The following is a 15,170-nucleotide window of genomic DNA, read 5'->3' as shown; positions in this document are numbered from 1 at the left end:
TCCTACTAGGGCAGCTGAACTTTATTTGGGGTTAATCACAGTTTTTTTTTTTAATTGATGGCAGGTATGTACCCAAGAAGACTGAATGCTGTAATTAAATCAAAAGGTGCTTCAACAAAGTATTAGTTTAAGTGTGCACACTTATACAACCAGCTTATTGTACATTTTTTTTTATTTTTTTATACTTTTTCCCCTAACAGATTTGTTTGTTTTTTTTAATTGGACTGTACAGGTTATAGGTCACATTAAAGGTGATAAAAGTTTTGAAATGATTTGTGGTCTCTTTTTTTATATCACAAAAACCTGGCATTTTAACAGGGGTGTATACATTTTTTATAACCACTGTATCTTGAGCATTAGACAGCAGGGGGTAATTAGCAAGACAACATAAATTACAAGTGTATACAGTGAAACAAACAAGGTGAGATGGCAATGCCATGCGCTACAGAAGAGTATTTGTGAAAACCTAATAAGAATATGCTACATTCTCCCATTTCTGCTTTTATCTTGCATTAATACACTTAGTAGAAAGACTGCAAAAGTGTGCAGCCATGTGTGCACAAGATGGTAGTAAATTACATCACAATAAAGATGTCAGTAAGCTGTACATGTCCTCAGCTATACAACTTTGTTGATTCACCCAGTTAAGAATGTCAGCAATATTTGCATATTAACAGCAATACATTAAGAGTGATACCCCCTCAGTGCTGGGCAGTAAGTTAGCTTCTGTAAGGGGACATGATTAACACATGTGCAAAGAGAAATCCATTCTTTTGAGATATGCAGGACTTGAGATACTGGTAAGTGTTCGTGGAACGTTACGAAAATATAGACAGGTTTGCTAGTTCCATTAATAATACAAATGTGAGGTATAAAAGTATCAGGTAGGGAGAAAGCCTATGCAAGTAGTGTGTGTTAAAACACAAAATAAGCTGAGTGAGATTCACAAAACCATAGATACAATGGCCTGTTCCAAGTAAAAATGTTAATACAAGCAACATTTAGACTATTATTTCATGAATGGTAGGCACTATTTTAGGGAGCAAAGTGCCAGCTTCAAGCTGACATGATTTGAAAGGTATGTTCAGTGAAAATGTCACTGTGGAATATACTGGGTTTGAGTCACTTAAGGGTGTTTAGGAAAATATGAAATTTACCATACTTCTGTTAATGATGCAAACATGGAACACAATGCTGTCTATTAAGGAAGATTATGCAAGTGCTGGGTATTTTTAAAAAGGCTCTAAACATGATGGGTAACCTGAAGACATCATGAGACATAGCTGGCTTTTTGTAACGTGGATATAAATGCTAGCATATATTCATATATCATAACTACCGTATGATCTACGCATCAGTCATGCAACATTAAGGGACACAAGTCTGCCACTTGTACACACCATCTAACATGCAAGGCTCTGTAGACTAACAGTGTTCTGAAATACTGTGAAAACATCACATGCATAATATGCAGTCTACACAATACACAAATTCCTCTCCATGATACCTTGGGTCTATCCTGCATTTTATAGAGATACAGCCCTTTGTTTGGTCATAATATTAATAAATGTATTTTTAGCAAAAAAAAAAAAGTTATAACAATTTGCAATTTAAAATCAGAATCAGCAGAAAGGTGTGTAAACCCATCGTCTAAGGAAAAACTTTTATTTTATTTTTTTCATTAGCTCGCATCCTTCAGAAAATATTGCAAACTGTATGAAATAGGTTTTTAATATAGGATTTTGAAGAAAACCTATCAAAAAGCAAATTGTTTCCTGGCAATGATTTCAAAAAGGAAGGGGAATAATTAGTTTCCTGCTGCTCAGGAATCAATGAGTTAAACAGATACAGAGCTAATTCAAACAGTGACTACTTCCCACCTGATAAGGTGATCCACAAGCCCCAGGAGAACAAAAGTGAAAGAAATTGTTTTTGCAAGCTATAAGGACGACACACATTAAAGGCAGGCTTTTAATATTCATAAAATAATAAAGACTATGCCAGACTTAAAATTGTACCTTAAACTTCATTAAATCAGCTACTCAACTGAGTGACACTCCATACTGGGTAAAAAAAAAAAAAAAAAAAAGGCCAATCGCCAAATATAAGAAGCTTTTTAATCGAATGCAGTTCCAAGTTCCCCTGGACAACATACAGCAGTACATCAGCCAGTGCTTGTCTACTGCTTTATACATTCGTCTGCACACATCTCTTTTGCGCAATCTGTTCAGGTTTCACAGGTCAAACCTATCAGGAGCTTTGAAGGTACTATGCAGTGCTTTCAGGGAGTGGAAGTACTGTCCCTCATTGGCAAGGAATGGACGTCCACTGTGCACCTCAATGGCAAGGAATGGATGTCCACCAACAGCGGCAAGTCACTCTGTTAGTAGCAAATATACTGTATCAGTTAGAAGATTTTGGAAGCACAGGTCCATTAGAGTTCTGGTTCATGGAGCTTGTTGATCCCTTCTCCCCTTTACCCCTTTCTTTACATTATAACTTTTTTGCTGTATTGCAGGGGAAAGAAAGAATTGCTGCACTTAATTCTTTATCAGCTTTATAAGGAGTTTTGGATGAGAGTGAAATAGCATCCAAGGACCAACCTACTTACTTAGTAAAAAGAAATACTTAAAATCACTTAAAATATAAATGAAAAAATATAACTGCACAGCTGCACCTCCTCTGTTCTCATTGGACTGTCTGTGCATGAACCACAAATGTATAAGGAAAAGCTGAGGCTTCAAAATACTGGTCAGTTCTCAGCTGCTTCAACATCTTAAAATGTTTACAGTAGCTTGAAAGGAGACCTAAAGTGTCCGGATTACAGTCCTAATCAAAGTACGTAGTTCCTATGTGCTGTGTTCTTAGGCTTTACTTTAACCCATGCTTCCAGAAGTTCCTAAATGACATAACGGAGTCCTAGCTCAGTTTGCTGATGCATTTTCTTCTTTTTGCCCTTTGGACAATTAAAAGTAAGGAATGCCATTTTGACTATACGTACTAATGTGTCGGTATCATTCCAACAGAAAACTGTGATCTTATTCTCCAAATAGAATATGGGCTTCCCTTAATGACTTCTTTACCTTTAAAGAACATTACAACTAATTGACAATTTTGATAAATTAAGCTTTGAAGGCAATTACTTTCTCCAAAGCCTAACTTTTCACACACTAAGAATTTTTCCTAAATTCTAAACAATTTTTAAGATTCACGGCACGTCTCAATGTCCGTCATTAGATCTGCTCTTTGGGATTTATTGAGTATTTCATCTTTCTCTCTCTGTTACTATTACTTTTCTTATTTAATTTAGATCTTTTGGTTTATTACAACTATGTATGTGAATGAAACATGTAGTAGCTGCTCCCTCCTACTATCCTCCTTGTTTTTTGATGTGCTGTTTATGCCTGGGAGTGAATATTTATTCTTTGTTGTTCCTAGCATATTCTTTTCAGGGTTCAGTCCCCTCTCTTCGTTGGCACAAAAGCTCTGAAGGGCTTCGCACCCAAACCTGTCTTAAGTCAGCTAAGCTCAAGCTGGCTCTTTGGGACTTGAAAAGTGACCTGATGGTTTGGAAGCTGGCCAGCTGTTATATTCTTGGCCAGATGTAGTCCATGTAAGATAAGGCTACTGCAGGAGAGATCAATATTATGAACATTTATGCAATCTTGCATACCTGTCAACCATCTGTTTAGTCGATCAAAAGCAGATGACTAAATAGATGTTGACACAACACTGTCAATGTAAGCATCTGCACCCATTTACTTTTATGCATATACACACACACACACATATATATATATATATATATATATATATATATATATATATATATACACATACATACATTATATAAAACACACACACATATATACATACATATATCCCTCTATCCTCAACCCCTTTTTCCCATTTTTGGCACATGGGGTCAGAGTGTCACTTCAAGTGACAATCAGCTCAAGCCAAGGTTTACACTGCCGGGTAGCTAAGCCCTGGCATGGTAGTTCATCCATACCACTCACTATAGATAATATATATATATATATATATATATATATATATATATATACACACACACACACACACACACACACACACACACACACATGCACACCATCCCCTTGGCCAAATGTGTAGAATACTCAACATATGTAATGCCACCATAAGTAATTAAAGAATCTTATGATTGCAGATCGGTATTGCTACTGAGAGGTGTTGGAGTTTGGGAATTTGCACTTTCCCCACTGTTGTACGATGGAGTTGGTATATTTAAATAGCAGTGGATGGGGGGGCAAACACTGCTGTATAAATTTAAGTGAATTCCTACATGTATATGTACACATACTTAAAACACAGTTCTCTGGAAAAGAAAAGGTTGTTTGACGAGTATATGCTCCGAAGTAGTCACAAAAAGGTACTTTGAAGTAGGATACAAAATAAAAAAAAAACCAGCAAGCTCTTTGTAAATGCAAATTGGTATGAAAAGTATTTGTCATAAGCAGGCAGAAAGCAAGCAGTGAGCAGACTGATAGTGATGCGTCAACAATGGCAACTCATCGCCATTTACATTGGCTGCATGTACACCTTTTCATAACTCCCACAAATGCAACTATATTAGCCAAGAAGATAATCTTTTTGCCAAAATGAATGAAGTGGTTAGTGCCGCTGTCTCTCATCTCAAGGGAGTGACACTTAATTCTCACAGCTGGATGCTTGTCTGAGGGGGAGTTCACAGATATGCTCAGTGTCACCTGTGAGTTTCTTCTGAGCAAACTAACAACCTCCATCTTTTAAGAGGTATGTTGTTTAGTCTGACACAAGTCTGTAGTGTGGAATTAATGTAAAACAGCCTAAGCTCACTGACTTTTACATTTAGTAAATAAAAGACGGCAATGTACTGCAAAGGCAAGTGGTAACTGCAGCACCTGTAGAGAGGCACTACAGCAGCACTACAATTAAACCTCAGCGTTCACGACAGTCACAGTTTAGCTTCATACTACAAGTTTTCCTGTAAACCAGATCCTGATATAAAGCATCAGGAAGGATGCTGAACTCTCCGTATAAGTTAACACTGGTGACTGACAAGCTCCAGAGGAAGAGGGGATTTAGCTCTACATGAGGCTTAGTGAAAATGAAAGGGCAAAAGGAAAGAACAAAAGAACAAGAACAATATTAGAAAGAAAAGGATTAATTCAAACATTTTTTTTTTCTTTCCCTGATGACTAATCTTTATTTACAACACTTAGAAATGCTCAATATTTCAAGCACTGCTTCATACCATATTGTGTTTACCAAGAGGCTTTTTCTAAGTTTTCAATACATTACTCATCAAAAAAGTATTCTGCTAACTTAACTACTTTGCTGCCAGCGAAATACTACAACTGTGAATTTAAAATGGGGAAACTATACAAATCCTTGCTTTTTCATTTTTAAGTTGGTGAGGATCCACTTCATACCTTATCCTGCAGTGCCCTCTTGTGCTTACTACCTCTCTTCACCCGAAAAGCACATGGTTGTTAGCAGTGTGCATATTTACTCTCATACTTGATCGAATGCAATTTTATATAATAACCACTGAATGCACAACAAATGACAATGCATTCAACGCTAGAAAAGTGAGACAATAACATCAAAACAATTAAACCCATATGGTGCCTGTCTACAAACTGACAGAAAATGGAGAAAGAGAACGTTGCCATTGTGCTCAGCAAACAGACACTGGAAAATGAGTTCATACACAATAAAGTAATCACACATGCAATATTATACATTTATGGATCATGTCCAGTAGCATACAATGCATTCAAGTAGAACTGGTATTAAACAGTTTAGCTTATGTTTTTGAAAATAAATTAGTGTGGTTTTCTTGAATGCTTTTAGCAATTCATCACTGAAAAATGAAGCCTTGTTTTTTTTTCCTCAATGCTACTTTGTAGCTAGAGTTTTATGATTTGAAGATACTTCTGTTCTTCATATTCTTGCTTCTTGTAACAATACAGAAACATACATATGCTAAACACACAGTAAACAACATTACATAGTAAGAAAAGAAAACACAACAAAATAATCAACGAGCTACTTCAATTATAATCTTACAGCCTTCCTTTCAGGATAAAATGTCTCACACAGCATATCACGCAGCACTAAACAAAGACATGAAACTCAAATTATGGTCTATGGAATATTTTCATGTTAGCTTTATTATATCCTTACCAAGCAGGTTTAAATAATAGTTCAAAAGTAGAGAAATTAAAATGTTATCTTAAACAATATTTTGACTTTCAGTCATACAAGGATAGGGCAGATTTAAGTTTAATCTGGTTCTCTCTCTCCAAATCCCATGACAGAAATATTTGGGAAGGAACCATCCAAAAGCTTTAAAATACTCACAGATTACTGATAATTCATAATGAAGCAAAGAGATTTCTTTTGTAAACTATTTTTGTCCTGTAGCTATCAATGTGAAGTAATTGCTTCCAACACTGATGTAGAGCAAGACAATATACAACAGCTAACATGACATAGGCTGATGAAGAACATTTGATGAAACTTTATAAACACACTTTTAAATTCAGTTTTGCAATTCGACTAAAGCATGCAAGGGTAAGAATCAGTTTGAGGACATTTTCAGGTTCACAAGACAAAAACAAAACATATATATTTGCACACACACACACACACACACACACTCTTACACATACTTCAGGCAGTGACACGGGCAACAGTAGCTAATATATCTAATTTTTTCAACTCTTTTGCACTGGTGAAGCCCTACACAATCCTCAAATACTACTCAAGGAACCTCACACATTCCACCTGCTGCAACAACTTTATTATGTATAAATTATACAGGCAGAAAAACTGTATTGAAATAGCATGAGTGCAGCTGCTATTAACACTTACTAACATTAGAATTATTTGTTTATTAAACTGAATTAAAACCTTTTTAAGTTGCTCTTAATTTGTCAAGAAAATGAATCAGCTAAGAAATCACTGTATCCATCTCCTAATCAAAACTGGGAGACCCAAAAGCTAGAGTCCTGACACGCGCACAAAACTGTGACACAAACAAAAAAATGCTTATTAAAAAAAAATTCCTTCTTTCAAGTCTTTTTTTCCCAAACAAGCACACCACTTGCTCCATTACTTACATATTTCAATTATCACAGAATGCTGCACTTCATGTTAGACAGAATACACCAAGAAACTACAACCTCAAACAGCATATATATCTCTCTCATTCACACACTTATTCCTGCATTCTAAAGATAATTTTTTTTTCAGATTTTCAGTAGCCATCCCACTATATCCTATATTCTGTTAATTTAAAACGCAAATCATGGCTTTTGCACAGTTGAGGAATCCTCAAATGAAAGGTAGACAGACACATACATATAATTCCTTCTCCTGACAGAAGGCACTCTCATTTTTAACATTAAAATTTGTGAAGAAACCTCTTGTTCGATGCTGACAGAACCCTAGGTTTCAGGGAATCCTGGTTGAAGATCACAGTGTTAGTAGCAACCAGTTCAGTATTTTAGTCTGGCAACATATTTCAGGATTAGAATGGATTTGCAGAGAATACTCACCCAGACAAGCGGAAAGTGTGCAATCACTTACTAGATACTAACCAGAGGTCAGGACTGAACCCAAGAACCTGGTGCTCTAATGCACAAACCTTACACATGGAGCTACGATACCTTACACAAATATAGCTGAAGCAATGTTAACACCAAAACAAACTCAGTTCTGTTATTTGTTATGAACAGCAGTGTACAGTTACAAATATGCACGGTCACAGTATATAGCAACAGTAGCTAGACATTTTATTTAGGTGGGTCACCAAAAATGGGATGCAATTTAATGTTAAGAAATGTAATGTGATGTTTTGGTTCTGGAAATAACCATTACCTTTATGCTCTAAATGACATTTTGACCTCACTAAGTTCTGAGAGAGATTTAGGATACATGGTGGACAATACTTTGATGATCTTGTCAAGGCAGTGGTGACGTGGTGTTATGGTCTTTTAAAAGACATATCGAGAGAGGCAGAATGTCTTGATTCTGCTTTTAACTTCTACCATATGGCCTATTATGGAATATTGTGGATCTTCTGGTTACTTTAACACTTGCCAAATAAATAAACTTGAGAAAATGCAGAAGATGATCACGAGGCAAGTGAGAAAATTGAAAAACCTCAGCTATAAAGAAAGATTGGAGACTCTTTCCAAATATTCAGTTGGATAACTGCTTTTCTAAGAGGGGACTTTATTCTTGTGTATAAATCACCAAAAAATGAGGTATTATTCCCTCGCTTTAGATAACATTGTTGGGGCACAGTATCAATAGCAGGAGTAACAATATATACGGGAGATTGACAGATGTTAAAAACATCAGTTAAAATCAGGTATTTTCATCATACAGCAAGAACTCTATGGAGCTCTCTCCTTAAATTTCTAAGGGAAATTGCCAGCATCGAACTTTAAGTTCTTGATAGATAAATGGTACAGAAATTTTGTTTACATTCCTGGTCCAACTGTTAGCAAACTTTTAAACTTCTTCTACACTGAACGTTGAACACTGATCCACAAGGACCTTCATCAGACTCAGATCAGAAATACAGTCTGGTTACGTGTCATACAACCTCAAGTAAGTCAAATTGATTAGGTAAAACTTAAATAGAGGACATAAGGTGGTGTGTAGAATCAAATTATGTAAATCATCCCGTGTTTTAATTGCGAAAATGAAAACTGTATCTTGATTTTTCTAAAATTCTTGCACAGTCCGTTTACATTTGCCAAACCTAAATCGACAGGTGGTTTATAACATGAAGACTGTACTCCATGTTCACTAGCATACAAGGCATTTTACTGGCTGCTTGTTCCTTTCTTTTTAAGTTGTATGATAGTACTAGTTACTGAGTGTTCAAAATGCATTCTGTTTCTTCGCACCTTGTATTAAAGATCAACTGCAAAGGTTTTTTTTTTTTGTTTTTTTGTTTGTTTTTTACCATTTCCTTATAATTTTGTTCTCATCTTGTAAAGTGGCCTTTCTTATTCTAAAATGTGTAGTTTTGACTTTAGTTACTTCAAGGACCTACACTGGTGCTTCTGTTTATTGTAAGCTGAGCATCTGTTCAATTACTTCCTGATTCATTGTCATTGAAGGGTGGAAACAGTTTTTTAACAGGTTGGTGTGTTTTCTGTAGTCAGCGGCACACATTATTACAAAGTAACTAGAATACAGCAGAGTCACTCCATCAGACAATAAATGTAAACAAATAAATGTAGCTATATTCAAGTATAAGGCAACACAACATGGAATGGGATAAGATCATACCTTTCATCCTCTTAGCTTAAGAAACCTGGACAAAGCATAAAACAGTGGGGAAACAAAGGTCCAAAAATAGGGACAGATTTTAAATATTGCTCTTATAATTTTATAAAGTTGAAGTAATTACACGAGCTGTGTTATCGTGTACTTTCTGAAGGATATGAAGCCTGAAAAAAAAACTCGAGTGTGTGTCATTATTTAGTGACTTCAATTGTCAGTGATTTGCTAGAAAGCCACAGATTTTATTTAGAACAGACCAAAAATATTAGGCAAAAATCAGAGGAGGTTAGAAAAGATTGGGATGAGGGACTGGAAAAACAATTTACAAGACAATGATGGAAGGACATATGCAGGTCTTCCAAGTATATAGCAGTTTAGAATCTTTGCATAGGTATTTTTATACACCAAGCAGACTTCATAGAATTTTTCCACAGGTATATAGCAACTGTTACAAGTGTGATGGGGAAGAAAGAGGCAAATCTGGACGTGTTTTGGGAGTGCAATGAGTTGGCAAATTCTGAAAATTCCCTACAAAGAGCTCTGTCAGAAATACTGGGTGAACAAATGGCAGTAACTAAGAATATGTTTTTTTTTTTTTTTTTTAGCTAGGAGACCGGATCTGAATTACATAGACATACCAATGACTGCTAAAAAAGCAACGACTAGAAAATGGATATCACAGTCTAAACCACCTATATTTGAAGTAGTGAATGTTATAAAAAAGACAAAGAACTGGAAGAGGGACCTTTAGAAAAGGGATGGAGCAAATTACATACAAATACATGGAAATTGTGGGAATGATACATGCTGAATAAAGTTCAGGAGAAGGAAGATTGAGATTTAATGCAAGCAACTTAAGCAACTTATGTAATGTTGGACTGAAAAAAATATGTGATGTACAATGTATGTAAATGTAAAAAAATGTTAATATGGTTTGTTTTCTTTTCTGTTAATATAGGTTTGCCTATGACTTGTGCGATAATTTAATAAAGGTGTTTAAAAAACATGCGAGACAAAAATCTGGGCATTCTGGGCAAATCTGGACAGTTGAGAGATATGGAAAAGATTCTCAGTAACATATACAGTTGCTTAGCATAAAGTGTAACAAACAGCTATAAAACTAATAACTTACTATCGGGATTTTTGGGAGAAAACTGTTGATATGTGAATCACCTCAATGCCAGACCTACTGCATAAATAAGGAATTTGTGGTGAAAAGAAAACATTTGGAATAATTTGCACATCTGTGAAAAAGATAATGCAGTAGCATGATCATTCCATAGCAGACAACTGTTTACTACAGTGTGAGTGTTATAATGAAGTGTCTAAGCTTTTAAATTTGGTAATTCCACACAGGAACACTGTTTTGCTTTCTGTTCAAATCTCTGAACTGTCCCTGATTTTGCCTCATACGTTTGCCCTGTCCTTCATAAAGGTATTGAATTTCTGGCAAATCACTGAGAACTGCAGTCAGTCAATAATGCCTGATGGAGTTTCTTGCTTCCTATTGTTCAGGAAATGCATGTTGATGCAAAACCTGTTGCTCTATTAAGTTGAATAAGAGATGTATTTAAAAACTGTCCCTGATTGCTCCTTTGTCCTCCCATTATTTTTGCAATCGTCCAGAATTCTCATCAAAAAAGTTGAGAGGTATACTGCTGTCTCTTCAACAGTGAGAAGTGCTTTTACCAACTTTCAAAGCTGGTAAAACACTTCACTCTCCTACAGAGACCCTCCCCCTTTTTTTTCCTGCAACTCTATTCTGGACAAATGCAGAATGTATGCGATTCACACATCCTTAGTTTTCCCCCTAAAAGTGATCAATCAATCCACTGGTAGACAATAATTTATTAGTTTTACATTGTTTGCCAAGCAATATACACCTTACTAAGAATCTTATCCTGCTCCATCTTCATTTTATTTTCCATGCAAACATAAATAGGGTTGCCACCTTTCGTTGCGGCTAAAACTAGAGAAAGGCCACACCCCTTGCATCACCCGTGACCCTGCCCATTTCCACCCCTCTACCGTCAATGTTCCACCCATTTTGTGACATCTTTATGACATCAGCTGATGGGGAATGCCCTCTTTTTACATCCCTGATACCTGCTTTCTGCCGATTTACTATGCTTTTCAGTAAAAAATCACAGTACATTTACCGATTTAGCAAACTCCGTTAGTCGGTTTCTTTTTAGAAACAGAATACCGGAGTTTGTACAGTGTTTTCCAGACTACCGAACAATTGGTTTGATTTCTGGATAGTCCGGAAAAAAAACGGAGAGGTGGCAACCTTAAACATAAATGTACTTATTCATGTATTGTCCAACTGACTGTGTTGCATTTTGATTACCTTGTACTAAAATCTGCTACAGACGTGAGAAACCATGCCAAACAACTACAGAACTGTTTCTCTCCCATTTAATACATCATCAGAAGGCAGGGTGGATGACATGAAAACAGGAAGTAGTTGGACAGTTGCTCAGCATACAGTAAACAGAAAAAAGAAGTTATGTACTCACCATAACGTTCCATCTGAGTAGGTACTTCATTTGTCTGCAACCTGTGGGTATCGGATCCGACCTCGGATCCGAGCCGGCAGCTTCACTAGCTAAAAGATCCGAGCTCCTAGCTCCTCCCCCTACCCATAATCCCCTGCTGCCTACTGTATTACCTCAGATCGAGTTTGTTCAGTCCAAAAATTCACACCTTCGACAGAGGATCAAGTATTGCCTACCTCATGAAAAATAACATTTTTCAGGTGACCAGGTATCATGATATGGTTAGGGGGCATGGAGGGGGGGGGGGGTCGGTTGCAGACAAATGAAGTACCTACTCAGATGGAACATTATGGTGAGTACATAACTTCTTTATCTGAAGTAGTTACTTCATTTGTTCTGCAACCTGTGGGACAGAGTCCCCAGCTACCTATAAAAATAACCCTGGGTGGCCTTACGGAAGGATATTCCGAAGCACCTTGGAGCCAAAGGAGGCCCTACTCCTCGAAATCATATCCAATCTATAATGAGAAATGAATGTATGAGAAGAGGACCAAGTAGCTACTGAACATATGTCGTCCAGAGGAACCCTGGACCAGAAGGCTGCTGATGTAGCAATGGATCGGGTTGAATGAGCGTGGATTCCCATAGGAACTGGTTTACCTGAGGACATATACCCGTGGATTATGCACTGAGAAATCCAATTAGCTATGGTTACTTTAGAAATTGCCTTTCCCATTGCTGATTTGGCGAAAGACACAAACAACTGATCAGACTTGCGAAAATCTTTAGTCCTGTGCAGGTAGAAACGTAGTTGCCTGTGTACATCCAGTTTGTGCAATGTGTACTCCCCTTTGTTCTGAAAATTTGGGAAGAATACCAGTAAATTGATTGATTGGTTAATATTTGACTCAGAAGCCACCTTTGGTAGGAAAGACGGGTTAGTCCTGAGAGACACTCTATCCTTGTGAAAAATGAGGTAGGGGGGTTTCATGCACAGGGGCTTGGAGTTCTGAAACCCTCCTGGCTGACGTAATAGCCACTAAAAAGGCTGTTTTCCAAGACAAGAATTTTAACGGAACCGAGGTGGCAGGCTCAAAAGGTGGACTTATCAAAGCTTGTAGGATTAAAGTCAAGTCCCATGGAGGAACCACCGACTTTACTGGTGGTTTCAAACGAAAAATGCCCCTCAAGAAGGTTTTGTATATCTTTGAAGATGCTACAGATCCCAGTCCATCTCCCACGTGAAAATGGGAAATGGCTGCTAGTTATACCTTAACAGTGGAAGCGCTCGCTCCTTTTTGAAAGATTAGCGACAAAAAATCCAGAATCGTTGGAATAGGAACTGTAAAAGGATCCAGGCCCAGATGGAAAAACGTTTCCATTTACTGTTGTAAATTTTTCTGGTAGCAGGCTTATGGGCTGCCACCAGAATGGCTTTCACTGGTGATGAGATACCGGGAGTCCTAGCCATCAGAGGAACTAGATCAACCAAGCAGTCAGCTTGAGGTTTAGCAGGTTTGGGGTTTGACATCCCGCAGGATGCAAAATCAAATCTGGAATGGGATCCAGGATCCATGGAGGAACTATACTGTGAGACCGAAGATAAGGGAACCAGATCTGACGAGGCCAGAATGGGGCTATGAGGATAACTTTGCTCCCCAACCGACGTGCTTTCTGAATGTTCTTCGTCATAAGCGGGAGAGGGGGGTAAGCATAAAGAAGACCGGGTGGCCAAGCATGCACCAAAGTGTCTCTCGAGGTCTCCCCTGAAGGGGGAAGTATTGCGAAGTACTCGTTGCACTTTGTGTTTGACTGAGAGGCTAAAAGATCGCAGCGAGGCCAACTCCATGCGCAGAAGATCTGCTTCGCAACTGAAGGATTGAGAGACCACTCGTACGGGGTGAGAATCACCAGACTCAGTTTGTCCGCCAATATGTTGGACCGACCCGGAATGTGCAGTTGGTGGATATCGCCCATTCTCACACTCTCATAGCCTCTCAGCAAAGGGGATAAGACCTAGTTCCCTCCTGTTTGTTTATGTACCAGACTACCATCATGTTGTCTGGCTGGATCGCAATAGTCCCTAGAGGGAGAAGGTCGTGGAGAGCTTGCAATGCCAAAAGCACCGCCCTCATCGCTAGGACATTGATATGCAAATAGGCCCCTATGGGGGTCCACGTGCCTTGGACGGTTCTGCCCGAACAATGCCCCCCCCACCCGAGGCGAGAAGCATCCGTGGTCAACATGGCTTGGGGTGGGGGAAATACAAAGGGTCTCCCTTCTCGCAGCTCTCACGAGTGAAGCCACCAAAGGAGGGAGTCCTGCAAATTCTGCTCAGTGGAATAGGAGTGTTCAGTGGGTGAAACACTAGTGACCATTGAACTTGAAGAGTCCACTGTAAGATCCTCATTCGTAGGCGAGCATGAAGAGAGACCGATGGCCACTGCCATAAACCCAGTGCCCTGAGGACTAACTCCACCGCAGGAGCTGGGCTTCGAAGAAGGGCTAAGATCTGATGCGATAAGCTGTTCAGCCTGTCCGGGGTTAGGAAGGCCCGAGAGATGCGCGTGTCCAATTTTGCCCCTATAAACTCCAAAACCTGCACTGGTTGAAGGAAGGACTTTTGAAGGTTCATTGATATGCCCAAACTCTGGGCGAGAGCCAGAGCATAATCCCTTGCAACACAGAGTTGATGCCTGTTGGGGGTGGCAAGGAGCCAGTCGTCCAGGTACGGGAACACCTGAATGTCCTGGAGTAACAGGTGGGCTGCAACCACTGCCATGACCTTGGTGAACACCCTGGGGGCTGAGGTGAGGCCGAACGGGAGAACCCTGAATTGATAATGACCGTCTCCCAGCCGGAAGTGGAGGAACCTCCTGGATCACCTGTCCATCAGAATGTGGTAGTACGCATCCTTGAGGTCTATAGAGGACATCCAGTCGTTCTCCCGAAGAAGGGGGAGAATAGACTGAAGAGTGACCATCCGGAACTTCTCCTTGGGGACGAACAGGTTCAGGGCGGAGAGATCTAGAATCGGTCTTAAATCCTCCGTCTTCTTTGGCACCAAAAAGAACCTGGAGTAGTAGCCCAATCCGGACTGGTCTGAGGGGACGGGCTGGATGGCTCTTTTTTCTAGCAGCTTTGACACCTCTGAAGCTGCTGCCTCCCTTTGATCGGGTGGGACATCGGGGAGGCGCTTGACTTTGGGGGGTAGGTTCATGAAGGGAATGGTGTAACCTCTGGATATGATTCGGAGCACCCATTAATCTATCGTGATGGACGCCCAATTTGACAGATGCTCCGATAAACGCCCCCCGACTGCCTCCAGAGAGGGACAGCCGG

This window comes from Protopterus annectens, chromosome 2.part2 (genome assembly GCF_019279795.1).
Source record: "Protopterus annectens isolate FY-2018-M chromosome 2.part2, PAN1.0, whole genome shotgun sequence".
NCBI lineage: Eukaryota > Metazoa > Chordata > Ceratodontiformes > Protopteridae > Protopterus > Protopterus annectens.
The sequence above is the reverse complement of the archived record's forward strand: the minus strand, read 5'-3'. Positions refer to the sequence as shown.